The 17,787-nt window shown below is 38.5% G+C and overlaps 1 long non-coding RNA gene across 1 annotated transcript; it reads left to right on the top strand.

The window, feature by feature from the left end:
- The first annotated feature begins 7,084 nt into the window (after positions 1-7,084).
- LOC114150571 (uncharacterized) lies at positions 7,085-10,443 on the top strand. Its single transcript, XR_003596784.1, has 3 exons — positions 7,085-7,276; positions 9,212-9,384; positions 9,553-10,443. It is a non-coding gene; the product is annotated as an uncharacterized LOC114150571 (long non-coding RNA).
- The last annotated feature ends 7,344 nt before the right edge of the window (positions 10,444-17,787 follow it).

Raw genomic sequence — 17,787 nt, 5'->3', positions numbered from 1 at the left:
AAAAGATATCGCAAGGTGTCTCTGTGTGGTTTGTGTGTGAGCAGGGTAGAGGAAAAACAGAGAGAGATGAGTTACTCTTTCATGAGTGTTTTTGTGTGCTGACCAATAAAAGGGGGAGCTGCACAGTGTGTTCTGCATCATCAGGCTGATAAGACAAAAGGGGAAGTCGGCCCATCTAATAAGCCTATCAATCCCAGCTCACCCAGTTACACATTAACATTTACAACTAGAAAATCCAGCTTGGACAAAGACACAGCCTGCGGAGTGAAGAAAAACAAACAATGCCAATAAAATAAGTAAATGAAAGCAAAACTATTGATCTTTCTCAATGCATTATTATTGAAAGATTTAATCTCGATTTTATGTGAATCTGTTTTTAACCACAGACCTGTATGGTTGTGAAGCTTCAAAACAGATTTTTTTCCCCTTTATGGTTTAAAGTCCTAGTAATGAGATGTCAAAGGAAGTGTTGGAGTAAATGGAGTTTTCTCCAGCTTTACAGAGCATACAGCTGCAGAGCCTCTATCTGTTGTGCATCACTAGCTGTTGATCATAAAATTGCACAAATTGGAATTCTGTGAATAAATGTGCTCAATGGAATTACAAAAAAAGACGTTTTTATGTGAAAAAAAGTTTTTGTGGCAGGATAAAGTAGTTTTTCAGCTATATTGTATTTGGTGAATTTACCAAGACTAATGGAAACTATGGTGCCAGTCTACTGACATGGGAGAAAAATAAAAAACAAAACAATCATGGCCATGGCCTAATATCTTGTGGGAATGACTTGTTTATTTTGTAGGAACCACATAATTATAACAAGCACAAATTGTTCATTTTCTCTCATGTGATCAGACAGCCTCCGTAAAAAACAACGTTTTTCGCATCATGTCTCTTAGGCGAATCCAGCTTGGACAATACACATCTGGCTCCACCAGTGGTCTCACAGAATCACACAGTTTATCAACAGTGGAGTTTGTCATTCCAAAGTGTTGAATCTATAGCTCAATCAAAATGGCAGTCTACAGTTTTGGATATGTAGTCACTCCCAAGTTTAAGGAGCTTGTTGCTCCAATACCTCAATAAGACACTGACGTTTCCTCTGATGCCTGAGGAGAGGCAGTTCTGTGGCTGAACTTGTTCATTTATCATGTGAACAAATGTTTTCATAAACAAATTTCAAAATTTGGCAATAAGAAACACTTTTTTGTTTCTATTAAAAATGAACATTTTGCACTCATTTGGAATTGCCTGAAAGAGTTACTACATTTTCTCTTTTACAAGAAAGACAGATTTAGCTTTGGTCATTTTTTTTCTATTGCAAATAACAGACACGAGCTGTGTTTCCATTACAAAACTTTGTCAGTATTCTGCTTATGTAATCCCCCGCCCCCCACAATTTTGCAATTGTAGTGTTTCCATTAAATAAGAAGCACAATTAACATCCTATTTGAATAAGTTTATTCATACAATGGCATTAAAAAACATGGTGCACAGTGGTCCTCCACCTACTTCCTGTTGTCTTCATGATTTGCACCAGCGGCAACATCCAGTTGTTGATCATGTGACTCGTGATGCGAAAAAAGTGTTTCCATTGCAGTTTTGCGAAATGAAACAATTTTTATACGGCCGAAAATACACTTCGTCCTACTGCCAAAACTTTTTTTTTTTCATGTAACAAGAGCTTTTTCTGAACTGACATGTTCCTGTTAAGCAAATGTCAAATTGCAAATTATATGGTTAATGGAAATGCAGCTACAGAGGAAGACTGTAAATATTGTAAATTTAAATGGTTAACCTACTATGTAAACTATACAGCCATACCTATGCAGCTTTCTAAAAAAGTGTCTTCTCCTATATGATTCATTTTCCTATAATAAATATTCTATTCTGACAATCTGAAAATCTGACTAAACTCATTCTCATTTGATTCTGATTTAAATTGGGTTCCAGGATGCTAAGCTAAGCTGGTAATCCTGAACAGCAGCTGCAAGGCTCCCCAAACATCCCAGCGATGCCATGTGACAGGTTATGATAGACTTCCATAAAAGGAAACAGCTCTGTGGGGAAGACTCTGGAAAAATAACCCAGTGAAGACGTGTCGCGGCTCATCCCTCACAGTGTATTACTTACCGTAGTTCCTTCAAAGAGGTCTGCAGGAAAGCTGCACATTAATCAGAGTCCAGCATATACACTTCATGCACAGCTGTGGTTTCAGTTTGGAGCAAACCTGAGATAAACCAGGCTGTGTTTGCTTAAAAGTTGATGCAATGAGGCTGTTACTGTCTGCTGGTTAGTTTGGCATGCAGTCAGTCAGTATCTAGAGGGTTTTTGTTGGTGATATGGAGTGAGATGGTAAACACATGTCTTCAGCCAAAGGCAGCAAAGCCCTCTGTGTATATCCTGAAATAAAAAGGGCTGCATGTTCCCCCAGTGCATGCGTGGGTTTTCCTCAGGGACTCTGGCTTCCTCTCACAGTCCAAAAACATCCATTTCAAGTGTTTTAGTGAACCCAAAAATGACTGCTGGCATGGATGTGGGTGAATATTCAAGCCGGAATCTGGAATAGTGTTTTTTTAAACTTTGACTTATAGAGTTTCCAGAAAGTTAGGACTGAAAACAGCAGCCCTGTTTTTCCTGCTGAGGAGTCGTGGGATCTGGCTAACCTAGCGGCCCCAGGACAGACCCTCAGTCCCATCTTTTCACGATGAATCCTAACTGCACACTGTTAGGATCTATAGTTTATAGGCATGGCCTATACAAATAGGTACAAAGATGGTGTATGGAAGTGAGTGGAAGAGCACTGTTACTGTTTTCAACTCATTGCAAAGATCACAGTCAAACAGATCAAATTAAACAAAATTGGTGTCCAATATTTGTGCATCAAATTTTTTTGTTTGTGCCCCCTCCTCACTGCTCCCATGAACAAAACCAAACAAGCTTGATATAAATCTATTGCGCTACATTTGATCAGTAAAAATATTTCTAGCACAGTTGATTTTTACTGAGAAGCCGACTTTGCTGCACCAAAATAAGCTTTTGTCTAATGCATTAAACTTGGCTAAATGTAACAATCCTGTTCTTATAAGTGAGAATAAATTTGCTTTCCAAATTCATTTGAAAACTACATACCTTTCTTTAAATACATCAATTGTACAAAATCCTTTTTTAAGTTTTAGATCTGCGAAGAATAACACTGCTTTACCACAAGAAAGAAAAAACATTGGTCTACTTTCCTTGGTTAAAATATTTTGCATTTAACTTATTGTAGAGCAAGCAAAAAAAAATCTTTCTTTTTAAAAATTATTTTCTTGGCCCTTGGGGCGTTTTGGCTCGACAATTTTGGCCCACATGATAAAAATTTGGACACCCCTGGTCTGAGCTATAGACCTTAATTGCTATTTCTGGCTGGAAGAAGAAACCTATTAATGTCTGCAGTGACGGGTCTCAGCCTGTTAGAATGTGCTGCAGCCACAGCAGCCCTTTACAGTCCCCACCTATGTTTAAATCCAACCTTCATTTCAAATGGTCACTGCTCCTCTCTGGAGGCAGAAGAAAATTGTTCTGGGAAAATAAGAAATAGAAATGGAATTGGATGTGGTTGCTATAGCTATGATCCCCCACCCCCATACTGAGCTGCACTCAGCCTCAATGACTGATAAAGTTAAGTGCCTTGTGATTTAATCCCTTGCTCAAAAACAACCATTTTCCCCCATAAAAATAGGCCTGAGAATGAGTTTGATTATTTATTAAAACATTTAAAGAAATTGTTAATTTACATAAAGAGAAGGGATAAAAAAACAACAACAAGCAAACAACTGCAGCAGCTGCTGCGTTTTTGTTACAGGAACGCATCAGTTAAATGGTATGAAGTCCTTGGGATGGAGGACATGCAGAATGTGTTCGAGGCGAGGATAGCAGAGTGAAAAGAAGAACTCAGCGTGAATAATAAATGGTGTGTGGGAGCAGCTCAGATGTGTAAATCTTTATGAATCTCACTAAAACACTCATACCATGGAATAGAGAACAGCGCTGGGTGACTGTATCTGGAAAACATGTGGAGAGTTTTACTTTCACATGTTCCGGGGAACGACTTTGTTCCGTTGCATGCGTGGGTACCTAATGGTACCTAATGGTTTGTTCCATTAGGACAAACCAGCATGAGTGGCTAAAGAAAATGATAACTGATGTGTTGCAGTCAGAGAAAATGACATCTGTTTGAAACAAACAGTCACAATCACATCATTAATTCAGACTTATTGATTGTATTGATTACACTGCATAGAGTGCCTGTAACTCACACTGTCATATGGCTTTTCATTAATCATTACTGTAATACTCACTTGAATTTATCAGTGCATTTTACCAGGATGAATGATTACATAACACACAACTTCATAGATTTCTGAGGTTGGGGCTCCTAACGTTAGCCTGCATTTTTCATTCCAAATAAGGATTTTAAAATGTCATGAAAGGTGATATTATTTGGAAACACTTTGATGAAGATATCAGTACTGATAAAAACCATATTTTACACACTAATATCTTTTTCATCTGTGAGCTTTTAGCCATTTTATTGCTTTGAGACTCCGTCCAGCAGGCTGACTGTTCCACTGGAATGCAAAGAATGAGCTCATGCCACTTGAAATATCCACTGTGTGTAGAATTATGAGACAAGTTGTATTTTTGCAAGTTATTTTTAAAATATTGAACAAAAGTGTTCCAAAGTGGTAATGACTAGTTGATTTTTTAACGTACTAGTAACACCGGACTACATGCGTCTCTGCTACGCTGAGCATTTCACCGGCAGAGCAGGATAATTCCTGAAAGACGTGTTTATGGTTGATGCATTGAACCGGGCATGAAGCCGGGAGAGCACCAATCACACCACTGGAGCACCAATCACACCACTGGAGCACCAATCACACCACCGGAGCACCAATCACACCACCGGAGCACCAATCACACCACTGGAGCACCAATCACACCACTGGAGCACCAATCACACCACCGGAGCACCAATCACACCACTGGAGCACCAATCACACCACTGGAGCACCAATCACACCACTGGAGCACCAATCACACCACTGGAGCCTCTGAGCGTTGGCCGCCTGGCGCGCTGCTGCGGCTGCATCTCTGAGCTTTACCTTGGCCCGGTTTGCGAACCACTTCTTACACAAACTGGACGATTTCAAATTCAAATTTTGAATTTGAATTTTTTATGGTATTCTTGTACAAAAGCTACACCTGCAACGGGGTTCAATAGTAACCCCCAGTGAGGACTCATGTTTCTTCGGACAATACTTGTTTTGCTGTTTTGTTTATGCCACCAAGGTAAGCGTCAGACCTCTCACAGCATTATAGTTAAAAAAAAAAAAAGTTATTTGTTATTTAAATGTGTTGAATCCATAACTATTCTATGGATTCTGTAGAGTCGGCAACTTGTTATTCCAAAACCTGAATAAGACACTGGCATCTCCTCTGATTGGCTGATGGTTGGTGAGCGCTAGCATCGTCACTGCCATGATTTTTAATGGCTTGTCACGTAAACAGAAAGAAAAAAAGAGACATTTTTTTATTCTAATCATTCCAACAGCGGAAAGAGCTGATCAAATGTTCGCTGCGCCAGAACTTATTCATTAGGTTGGTTTCCATCTCCCCTTTACTGCATCAACAAAACAACACAGAAACATGTAACTGTGTTTCCAAAGACCATAAAATAGCGCAAATTGTAATTATGAAAATAAATTGGCTTAATGGAAACAATTTCGTAAAAATATCATGATTTTTGATAGAAAAGATTTGTGTATTTTGCAAAACTGCAACGGAAATACTTTCCTTTTCATGAAGCCAGTTTAGATGCTGCAGCAGAACTCCAAAAAAGTTTAAAGTTATTTCTGATCAGAATGAAGATGGCGTAACCCTGACAGATGTTCTGTGCATAGAGGGAAAACTGCAGATCTCTCCTCGCTGTATTTCCATAAAACACACTTATTTTTCTTCTGCCTGTTATCCGACTTGTTGCTTCCTTCATCTGCTTTTTGGCGCCTCCCTTTGGATAGATTTATTACTGTAGCTGTCGGATTGCACAGCCAGTGTGGTCAGAAAAATCCCACAGTGTGTCGGACCGGTAGATGACAAGATTTAAGTCACTCAGGCTTTTCAGTTCAGTGGAGGCAAGAGAGGACTGGGGGCATGAAGACGACCACAGAGAGAATTTACCACTCAGAGCTGAAGAGACCAAATATTTGCATTTGAGTAAATAACACAGAAGTTTTTCAGAAGTGTATTCATTAACATATCTTTGTAATGTTACACTTTGACTTGTTTTAAATGACCCATCAGACCATTTCTTTACTTCCCTCCAACCTGAAATCTTTCTACTACATGTAGGGAAATATAACTGATAATATCTAGACATAACCTACAATATATTCAAACTCTCCCTGCAAGCTGACAGAATTGACTTACTGGAAGATGGTAAAGAATATGTACTCAAGATGATATGACAATATGGCTTGAAAGATTATTTATTGCTAATTTATTTTTGTTTGCAGGGATTTATACCATCATAGTCGTGTATGATGCAGATCACTGCCTGGTCTCAGTTTTGCTGCTGGTGCTACTTAATGAGGCACAAATACAAACATTGCGCCGAGCATTGAGGGATAGTAAGCAGTGGGATCTAGCAAACGAGACCGCTTTGTATTAGTTTTACATAAGATTTCAACATCTGATCGTCAAACCTTTATGTCTGTGTATCTACCTGGGAGATTAAATGGAATCATCCACCTTCACATGGGAAAGAGGGAGAGAGAGGAACAGGGCGAGAGAAACAGAGCGGTGGGGGAGGGGTACATGGAGCTTATTGTAAACTGTAAGAGGTGTGCAGCAACTGGGACAGATTATGTCTGCGGAAACGAGGACTGCAGGATCCCACCCATCCCCCACACTGCACAGAGACACACACGCACACACACTACAGCTCATTTGTGCTTGGCCGGTCACCACACTGCAATAGATAGATTCCACCCCACCCCCTATCTTCTGCTCAGTCATTCAGACCTGGGAGAGTCAATAACAAGCTGACATCATCATTGGTTTTGTAGGATACAGTGCTGCCTTTATTCCAGCAGCCATATGTGTGTGTGGGCGTGTGTGTGTGTGTGTGTGTGTGTGGGGGTGTGTGTGTTTGTGTGCGTGTGAGAGAGAGGAAGTAAAAGAGCAACATCTTCCATGCTGCTGATGAGGCTGGAGGCTGAGGAGCAGAATGCAGGTCAGCAGGTGGAGATAGGTGGTCACACACACACACATACACACACACACGCACACGCAAACACAGGCCTGTACACCCCGACAGAGAGAGAAAGAGAGAGAGGGAGAGAGAGAGAGAACGAGAGAGATATGTCATATGGGGGAGGGGAAGGGGCACCATGAAGTACCCTTTCTTCTGTGGCCTACAAGTAGCCAGAGCCATTTGACACATGCACAATAGTCCATGAAATATTCCAGACCTTCTGCAGAGGGGCTGCCTGTGGGAATATTAATAACCATGACATTTAGTTAAAGATGGTCCAAGCTCTGTGGAGAGAGAGAGAGAGAGAAAGAGAGAGCTGCAAAATGATGTGTCCTTATTTTTTTTATACCTTTGTGCTATATATATATATAAATAAAAATCACCAACTCTTTTCGGCAAAATATAATTTACACACACACACACAAAAAGTCATTTTTGGTAAGAAATAACTCAAGACCTTATTTTAGGAAGGTGAGGATGTGCTGTATATAAGCTACACTGTTCAAAATTACAGAATAAGAAGCACTGTGAGAAATCGTGGGGTGTATTGTGAAGCAGAATAATTTGATGTATCTTCAGTAACCATTTTCTGGGTAATGTGTCCATAAAAATGCTTGAGTGGGACCAAGTGCACTTCACCTCACAGAAAGCTATAAACCTTCAGACAATGTGGAAAAAAAAATGTTTTTCTTGTAATGCCTTCTGTGCGTTCCTCTTACAAAGCAGGCTGTGTATTTTCAATTACTGGAGCTCATTTCACAAAGAATCTGCTGCCTTGAAGGTCTGTGAACAACGACAGGAGATAACTCACTTCATATTCTAATGTGTTTGTGTGAAACAACTCAATATGCCTCTCTAGTCAGATGTTCAAATACATTCATTGAATGAGTCTTTGAGCCTTTATTCAAGAGTGTCCCAAAAATATAAAATAAAACATTTTTTTTTTCAAAGCAAACAACACACAAGTTTAGATTTATTGTGGGATTTTTTTCTAAAGAAAACACTCCAAATGATCCATCCAGGGTGAAACAGAAATATAAACCCACTATATGCCCCTTAGCAAAATGAAGAAAAGCCACACACTTTTTGAAGCCATCCACAAGTTTCTGGTGTACTCCTGGCTGGTTAGCTAACCACTGTTCTTGGCAGAACCAGTAGAGTTCATTTAAACTGGCTTTTCAGCATAGACTTGGCTTTTAAGCATGGGCAATACATTTTTAATAAGGTTGAGGTCAGGGTCATTCCAGAAGCTTAATGTCATTCTGCTTTAAGCATTCCCAAACCCACTTCTGATGTGTCTTTGGGATCATTGTCCTACCAGAACACCACGTTGTGTAACGCTAACCCTTAGATCTAAAGCTAGATACCATCAAGCTTTAGATTTAGGGTTAAATATGAGGATGTCTTCATAATCCCAACTGCTGGCAGTGAACCAGACTCTTAGCATGATGCTACCACTGCTATGTTTCACGGTTGCTAAAGTGCTTTTAGGCTTCAGGCCTTTACCCTCGCACCTCCAAACAGACGTGCAATCTTTGCCTTGTTTGATCATAAAATCGTTTTGTCTAGAATACCTTTGCTTTGTCCATGTGGAAAGCTTGAAACGTCAGTCAAGATGGAGTGGACCCCACATGGGTTGTTGACTACAACTGCCCATGTTTAGCTGAAATCCTGGAATACTTGAGACCTCCTCTAAAACCACTCATAATTGCCTATTTTAATATTTCAAACATCATATATCTTAATATGCATTATGCAGAGTCAAATATTCTTGACTCTACTGCAAAAACCACAGTCTTCCTTATATCCACTTTTAGGGGTACAGCCAATCAGTGGACAAGAAAGGGAACAGTGTTTTGCCTTTTTTACCAGGCTGTTTTTAGCTCCCTGGTTCTGATGCTGCTGCCCCAACAGGTGACAGCAGAAGAGATGACGCTCTCAACAACAGACTGATAGAAGATCTGCAGCATCTTGGTGCAAACCTTGAAGGATCTTAGCTTCCTCAGGAAGTCCAGTCTGCTCTGTCCCTTCATATAGACGCTTCTCGCTCCAGTCCAGTCCAGTCTGTTGTCCAGATGAACACAGAGGTATTTATAATCCTCAACCATCACCCCTTCTTCTCCCATGATGGAAATAGGGTTTAATCTAAACCATGTTTTGTTCACATTTAAGATGAGATGATTGTTTCCACACCATGACACAAAGAGTCCACTAGATCTCTGTACTCAGATTCTTGTCCATCTCTAATTCAACAGACAACTGCAGAATCATCTGAGTATTTGAATAGATGACAGACATGGGACTTGAGCTGGAAATCTGAAGTGTACAGAGTGAAAATGAATGGTGAGAGTACAGCTCCCTGTGGTGCTCCTGTGCTGCCGACCACCTGGTTAGACACACAGTTCTTCAGTTTCACAAACTTTGCTCTGTTTGTGAGGTAGTCGTGGATCCAGGTGGTTGCCTTGACGTGATACAAGTGGAGAAGGTTTGTCAGCCATATCAAAATTTGTGTATATCACAAAACTGCAATGGAAATACTTTTTTTTTTTGCGTCATGCCTGTTTGCATACAGCAGCAAAACTAAAGAGGAAGAAAAAAGTTATTTTGCACCAGAATGAAAATGGTGTTTTTGTGTCCTTCTTAAGCCATGATGCAGGGCTAAACTCTTCTGCTGAGCTCAACAGATACGGGTTCTTCAAAGCACATCTGTTGTTAACAGCTGTTGTGTTTTTAGCAGAAACCAAATACTGAAAAAAATAAAGAGGAAGCATAATTTTCCATAATTTTCTATTTAAATAAACCTTGGATTAAAAAAAAAAATGTTGACAAGGTTTTTTCTGGTACAGCGATTTTTAGGTATTCTTTTGTCACAAAGTATTGTGGTTGGATGATACGTAACAAGCACGCCCTCCCCCCTCCACCAGTAGGTTACATGAGAGAAAACACCTCATTAGAGAAGCTCTGGCTGAAGGCTCATTATACAGAGAGAACTGAGGAAGGAACAGAAAATATTACCACATAAACCGGAACTTGTGAAGCTTCTGACCACGACTGTAGCTTGTGTTTCAGTGAGTAACCACAAACATTACGGCTGAGAAAAAGTCTGAAAAAACTTACAGTGAGAAGGAAGTACTGGCCAAAGAGCATAGTTACAAAGAGAGACAATGGAAAATATTGAACATAAAAATGTCTAAAACTCCTATTGCAACTAAAGGGGACAAGCCAACCATGGGTGGACGAACATGTTACCAACAACTTTATCAGTCTGGTTTCTATTTAATTTCCTGTACTTTTGATTTTGATTAATAGGTGCATTCAGTTTTTACTGATATTCACAATCCAGTTGTCTACATGTTAAATGAGACACATCACTGGGTTGTCTTCTCAGTCTTCCATTATTTGATTTATTTATCAAACTCCTCAGATGTTGGGTGACCATTTATGCTATTTTAGATTTCACAAAGCTTCCTTTTATGCTGAGTCTTTAGTACTAATATACTAGCTGTTAGAAAAATTATCCTCCTGTTCATTTACTCATGAGTTTATTTTACAAGTTATGTTTTCATATTATTCTTTTCATATTATTCTTTTTATATTATTACTCTCATATTATTCTTCTTTTTATATTTACTTAACTTCTCTTTCTTTTGTAGTATATTATTAACTTTGTTTAGGATGGTTGCTTGGAAGCTAAAAACGTTAAACATTCATGTGTTATTAGTTCCATATGTAACTGATTAGTTGTGGTCAGCCACATGCCCTTGTAAGGGCATGTCCATAGGAGGTTCCAGAATGTAAAGACGGTTGGTCAATTCTCTGTGTGACTGTGTGAAGAAGCCCAACCTCCTTTTTCTATACAATAAAGAGAAATGCAAAGAAAGATCTGGCAGAATTGAGTCCAGACAGTGTTTGACAGCGATTCGTTGCGTCTGTTCTCAATTCTCCTATTCTGCAGAAAAGAAATTAAAAGAAACCTAATCTCTGTCTCTGGCTGATTCTTTGCAGGTTATGACAAAATAAACCTATCACTAGCACTATTATTTGAACCCCATATTTCTCTGGCAATTAGGTTATTAATTAACTTTTCAAGAAAAGAAGGAAGTACTTAAAGTTGACCTTTCTAAATGCTCCTTTAACAACATGGCATATTAAAATTTGCTGTCTGAGACTTCGAGAAACCAGATTATAGCAGTTTATAAGTCTGAAAAGAGACTTAAATAGGCCTCAGAAGGATTTGAAATTAGCCATTTGTCTTTGTGGAAAATACTTAACAAGTGTAGGAAATTCAAACAAACTCAGGTCTAACTCTTTGTCCTGAGAGATGAGCGCCAGATGCAAAAAGAAGTCTCCAAACACCCTAAAATGTCATCATAAGACCTAAAGCCATTATTCGTTTCGATGTGAAAGTGTACAATATTTTATTGGAGGTTTACATAAAGGAACTATTTCTCTCCAATGCCTCAATTATGCTTCTTTGTTGCTGCACTGTCTGCTCATACTGCGTAATGTAATTTTCACCATGTGACTGGGGTACTGATAGTCTGAAATAAATTCTCTTACTTCTTTATTCTCATGGTCGTCTGAGTAGCGATGGCCTTAACCAGCAAATTACTGCTCTCTGAGGGCCTTTAGTTAAAACTGCATATTTCTGAGTGAAACACACCTGTTTGAGAGCACCAAGCAATTCATATGAAGACAAAGAATAATTTGTTAGGAAAAAACAAACAAACATGAAATTTATGTCAGATCATGACTATGAAACAGAATTCAGACAAAGATCAGAATTATTGGAGCTACAGCAGACCCCTGCCTAGGCCAGTATTTGTGGATTCAACTATTCGCAGTTTTCACTGAGGATTGTTACTCCAAAGTTCCCTATTGGTGGATATTTTCATACAGCAGATCTAAAATATTTGAAAGAAAGTGCAGCTTGGGAGGCTGAGATACCAAAGCACAATGCTACTTCATATATTATTTTCTGGCTTTAACTTTAAACTTTAAAAATGTTGTAGCTTTATGTTATTAAAGCTAAAGTTTAATCAGTAATATGTTTATAACAAATTTATGTCAGATCAAGATTTCAAGTTGTCATAACAAAGACATTTTGAATAATGTCACCTTTGTATTAAAAGTGTTATGATTTACCAAATGATACTTTATGACAGCAGTCATAAATATTCATGATTTACTCATGTTCATGACAGGTGTTATGTCAGTCTTATTCACAACACGTCAAATAAAGTGTTACCAACATTTGTTGTAAAGACCAGGAATCATCTCTGAAGGTTATTTATTTTGCATGTTTTTATTTGAGATTCATGCCGATAGATACCTAGCTGCACCGTTAGCCTAGCTTACTGTAACCAACCTGCTAAATTTAACTGCTTTTTATCTATTTATGTATTTTTTTGGCTAAAGTGTAAAAATAGATAGACTCGTGATTTTTTTCCCTCTAGTTTTTGTTTTTTGTTTATGTGAAACTAGTCTGGCCACTTCTTTACTCACAGTGGTATTTGCACCGTTATCACTACAATCCCCAGCACTCAGAAACAAAACAGAGCTTTTGCAGTGCAGTGATGTTTTCCTTGAAAGGCAGACAGGCAAGTAGTTACAGCCACAACTTCTGTGCCCTTCCCCACTACACACAGGCACAGACAAACCATGTACTGTGTGACACACACACACACCCACACACACACACACACACACCCGCCCACACACGCACACACAGATATGCACACGCAGATATGCACACACATAGCCTACACAACATTCCAATCAATTTTCCACACTCTGGCATTCCAGCCTTGCAGCTCCTCTCCTTTCACTGAACACAGGCAGCCTTGTGCAGTAGTCTGCTGGTGTGTGTGTCTGTTTGTGTGGATAAAAAGCTGTAGATGTTGTTATAGTAGGGGGCCATGTTGAGCTCAGTTTCTGATCCATGTCAGCCAACAAAGTGCTCTACCCTCCCACCTCAAAACTGGACTCCTATAAAATGACTTGCAGAAATATTCATATCCTAACCACAAGCTTCAAAAGAAAAACCTTATTTGCAGAGGACACCACTAACATAAACGTTAGTTTCACTAACGTTAAAGACCAACACAAATCAAGTCAAATCAAATTACATATTCTACCCTTGAACACCAATTTAATGTTGACATTATAATCTGTCTGTTATATAATGTCCTTAGATATTGTATTTGATGTTTATATCTTGTTGTCTGGTCTTTTATTTTGATCTTATTTCTAGTAAATCATCAGTTTAGAAAGATTCTTTAAAAATTAACTCAGGGGAAGCTTAGTGCGCAAAATGTTTTAAAAGTTAGAAAAAGTGCTAAAGCACTAAACAAAGAAAAAAAAATTGCACATTATCAGATTAGCGAAAATGTGCCCACCACTGATATTTTTTGAAGTTGAGGAAAAATAATGCAATAATTTTCTGATTTTGCTTCTAAATTAATTTTGAATTAAAAAAAAAAAATATATATATAAATATATATATATGCCTGTATATATATATATATATATATATATATATATATATATATATATATATATATATATATATATAAACAAAAAAAAACACTTCTTATAAAAGTTCCAAAGTCCAGTCTTTATTTTAAACTCTACAAATAAAGTAAGGTTATATGGATGGAAGCAATTCAGATTTAAAGAAATGTCAACACAACTTTATGTTGTCAATCTGCTCCACATAAAACCACAGCTCAAAAAACCACAGTCATGTGAGAAATAAACATTCATTAGTCTGGAGAGGAAAATATAAAGCTTGTATCTTTACACAGCAGCGTATTGTCAGATATTCTGCTGCATTTTGTATGAACGCTGCTCATCAGCATGTACACTGACATGCGAGTAGCACAGAGAAAACCTGCTGTCCACACTAATACATCATCTCCTCAGCTGAAGGAGCTCAGCTGGGCTTTGTGTGCAGTCGGCTACACATTTGACTACAGTTCAGGTAATTTCACGGCCCAGTGGTGCTGGTCCAGACCGTGCTGTGGTAGTATAGTCAGCGACATGTAAACATGTAAGTGGAAATGCTTCAGCGATCAGCAGGGACCACTGAATATGAAACAGGCAACGGTTTCTAATGGTGCTGAAATCTTTGTGGAAATGGGTATAAATACTAACAACAGAAAGTTTGGAGAGAACTGATCCAACTGTGCACGGCTTCCTTTCACTTCCTCCACTGTCATTCCCAACCTATAGGCAGGCTAGAATTGTAAAACAGAGCAGAAAATTGACATCATTGTTCACAACTTCTCCTGTTTGCTGTTTGACTAGTTTGAAATTTAACAGTAGAAATACAGCTCAAAGGCAGAAATCTCACACAGAGCACTAGAGGGAAATGAGAGTCAAGCAGCATTGAAGACAATGGCCAGGCTAGGGAAAATTGGAAGTCCTCAGTTTTACTTTTTACAAATCGAGTAAATTGATGGAATTAAATCAGTCTTTCATTTAAATAGCCATGAAAGATATGATGTCATAGGAAACTATATGTTTGAAGCTGAAAATACTCTTTTTGTGGGAAGAAGTGGTCGTATTGAAATATTCTGTCATGTGGATGCATGTATGAACTGCCACAGAAACACTGCAACTGTGACCAAAATGTTGTGACAATGACCGGATAACTTGTGGATGTGAGATGTTGGAAACTGAAAGGGAAACTTATGCTGTCTGATTAATTAATTTGACTAATAATTATCTGACCAAACTTTTCTGTTGTATAAACCAATGTGACAAAATGTGTGACATCTGACAAAATGGCATCTGATGGATGGATGGATGGTGCATTCTTAGCTATTGAACTGAATTATAGATGGATTTACTATGACTGTCTGAAATCCCTTCCTTGGTTCAGACAGAATTCGATCGTATTTCAAGGAGGCTGTATTGAAATGAAATGGATTTGTTGGCATGTTTCTGTTGTGGTTTCATCTGGGCTTCATTATTATCAGGACTACAAAACAACTGAAATGAACTTAGTTTTAAGTTTTTGCAATCAATCCATGTTTCGGGGAAAGTGTAGAGGTGTTAGAATTACTTTGTAAGCATAATAAATGAAACACTGAGCAACATACTGTATTTGATGTGTATGATTTTGGTGATGACATTCATCAAAATGTAATGATTAGTTATTTGATGACTGCATGGTGTTTTCTTTATAACTGTGTAATTTTCTCTTTTTGTTATGTAAAGCACCTTGAACCACCATGCTGCTGAAATGTGCTATTCTTTTTGATTGATTGATTAATGTATGGTCTACTTGAAGCAGTGGCACACACAAAAAAGGAGGGTTACAGAAGTTTTATGAGTGAATCTTTGAAGAGACATGTTCCCCTGGGTCAGCTTCTGTCTCAGCTGCTTAGTCTAAAAATCCATTCCAGTGGCGACTGGAGGTGAGGATTAAGGAGACCCATTACAGCACATTAGAGCCTATTGGCTGCTTCCTGAAGGATAGGGTGTTCCTCTCACATTAGAATGCTCATCAGTGCTGATGTTCCTCGTATTCAGGGATTATATTATAAGTAGACGTTTTATAAAAATCTTCTCAGCGATCTTGTTTAGACGTAACTTGGTCAGCCACCATCGTGACAGGAGACTTCGGCTCGTCCCGTACCACCCTAACCAGTTCTTCCATCACCAGTTCTCTGATAGCTGGGCTATTAATTCATATTCTTCAAATGCTTTAATGGTTTCATGCTCTGCAGGGAGAGAAGTGAAAATGTTTCACCCAAGTTCACTGATCTTCTCATTAGCTTTTTTTTTTTTTTTAAACAGTCCTGAATCGTGGTCTCCTTCTCAAACTACTGGAACTGTAAGGATGGCAATGTTTAAAACAATTAAGCTAAAAAACACAGCATAAAATAATTAACATCATAATTTAATGTTATTACTCTTGATGATTGAGCTAAATCAGTATAGTTTGGATTAGAAGCAGGAAGCAACAGAAAAAACTAATGGGCCAGTTCCAGGTAGGTTGTTTGCAACCAATCTGGCAGATGGTTTTGCTGGACCATCAGAACAAAGTTCATCTTTTGACCCATTTTCCCCTTACAACTTTTGTTCTTTATAAGACATAGAACCATCTGCTCAGCAGGAACATGCTCTGGAGCAGACTTTACGCTTTTGGTGGACTGTGAACATTTATTTGGCCAGGAAAAACTCAACATAACTCATGGGGTGCCATTTGTAAAAAACAATTACAGCAATATTTTGGTTTATTTAGCTTGTAATAGAGAAAAAAAAGGCCATTCATTTCTCAGTCAATTTTTACCCATATTATCTATATATTTATAAAGGTTCCAAACTAAGTATTTATTTCACAAGTTAAATATTTAGCTGAAAGTAAATATTTAGTTAAATATTTATTTCAGGAGCTAAATATTTAGTTTGGAAACTAAACCTTTCCAAGGCATTTTATTTTATTTTCATTCCCAATATGTGCCACCAAAGTGATTTGCAGCATTACAGGTCCGAGCAAAAATAAATCATTTTTTGATCATGATTCGTTGTAGTACTGGCTAAAAGTACCTTAAACTTCCAATTTTCCCTCCTTGTGTAGTAAATGGCCTGTTCAGTAAATACCAATGAGAAACAGATCCAGTGAGAAGTGAGCAGATTCCTTCCTTCACCCTCCTTTGTTCTCTATCTGCGCTGCGCCACCTGTTCTCTCCGTCTCTCACTGATTCCAGTGAAGAAGCTGTCATGACGGATCTTCTGTTTTCAGAGGAGAGGAGCTTAACTTGAGAGAGCTCTGCAGATCAAAGCATTCACTCACACTCACACACCCCCACGCCCACGTGCACGCCTTCGAGCACATGCATATAATTCCTTCTGGAGTAATGTGGGCGTGCACTTGCGTGTGTTTTAGCATTTCCAATGGTGTAAGACTAGTTTTTTTTTCAATAAATAATATATTGTGAAGACCCACTGCTCCTGGTGGGTCCCAAAGCCTGGAGCCCCATCAGAAGAAGTGCTGTTTTTGGGTTAGAGGTGTGTGTAACGTCACAGGGAAGGAAGGATGAGAAATGTCAGCATCAAACTGGAGCTGACAGAGTCTTTCCCCTGGCTCTCTCAATGCATTCCACACCCACAGAAAATATTTGTAGCAAAGAGGAAACTACTCCAGGTATTCAGCAGCTTCTCATTCTTTTACAGCCCAAGATTTGTTTTTGAGTCCATTCTGGCTGACGCATGTCAGGCCATGATACATTTAGGTATTGACTGACACAATTTCTCCATCTGAATTGTTTTAGATTTGACTTATTGAATGGCGTCCTCCCTCTCCCCACGATGCGTTGAAGCATCAATCTATTCAGAGGTATTCTGTTTCTCTCTTTGAATACTTTCAGTGCTAAGGCTTCAAAATATGTAATGTGATAAATAAATTATATGTGAGATCTGAACATTTTTTAAAAATAATTTATCATGGGTGTTTGTGTGTTGTTTTCCATTTGTGTTTG

Source organism: Xiphophorus couchianus, chromosome 9 (genome assembly GCF_001444195.1).
Source record: "Xiphophorus couchianus chromosome 9, X_couchianus-1.0, whole genome shotgun sequence".
Classification (NCBI taxonomy): Eukaryota; Metazoa; Chordata; class Actinopteri; order Cyprinodontiformes; family Poeciliidae; genus Xiphophorus; species Xiphophorus couchianus.
This window is presented reverse-complemented; position numbering and strand designations above follow the sequence as displayed.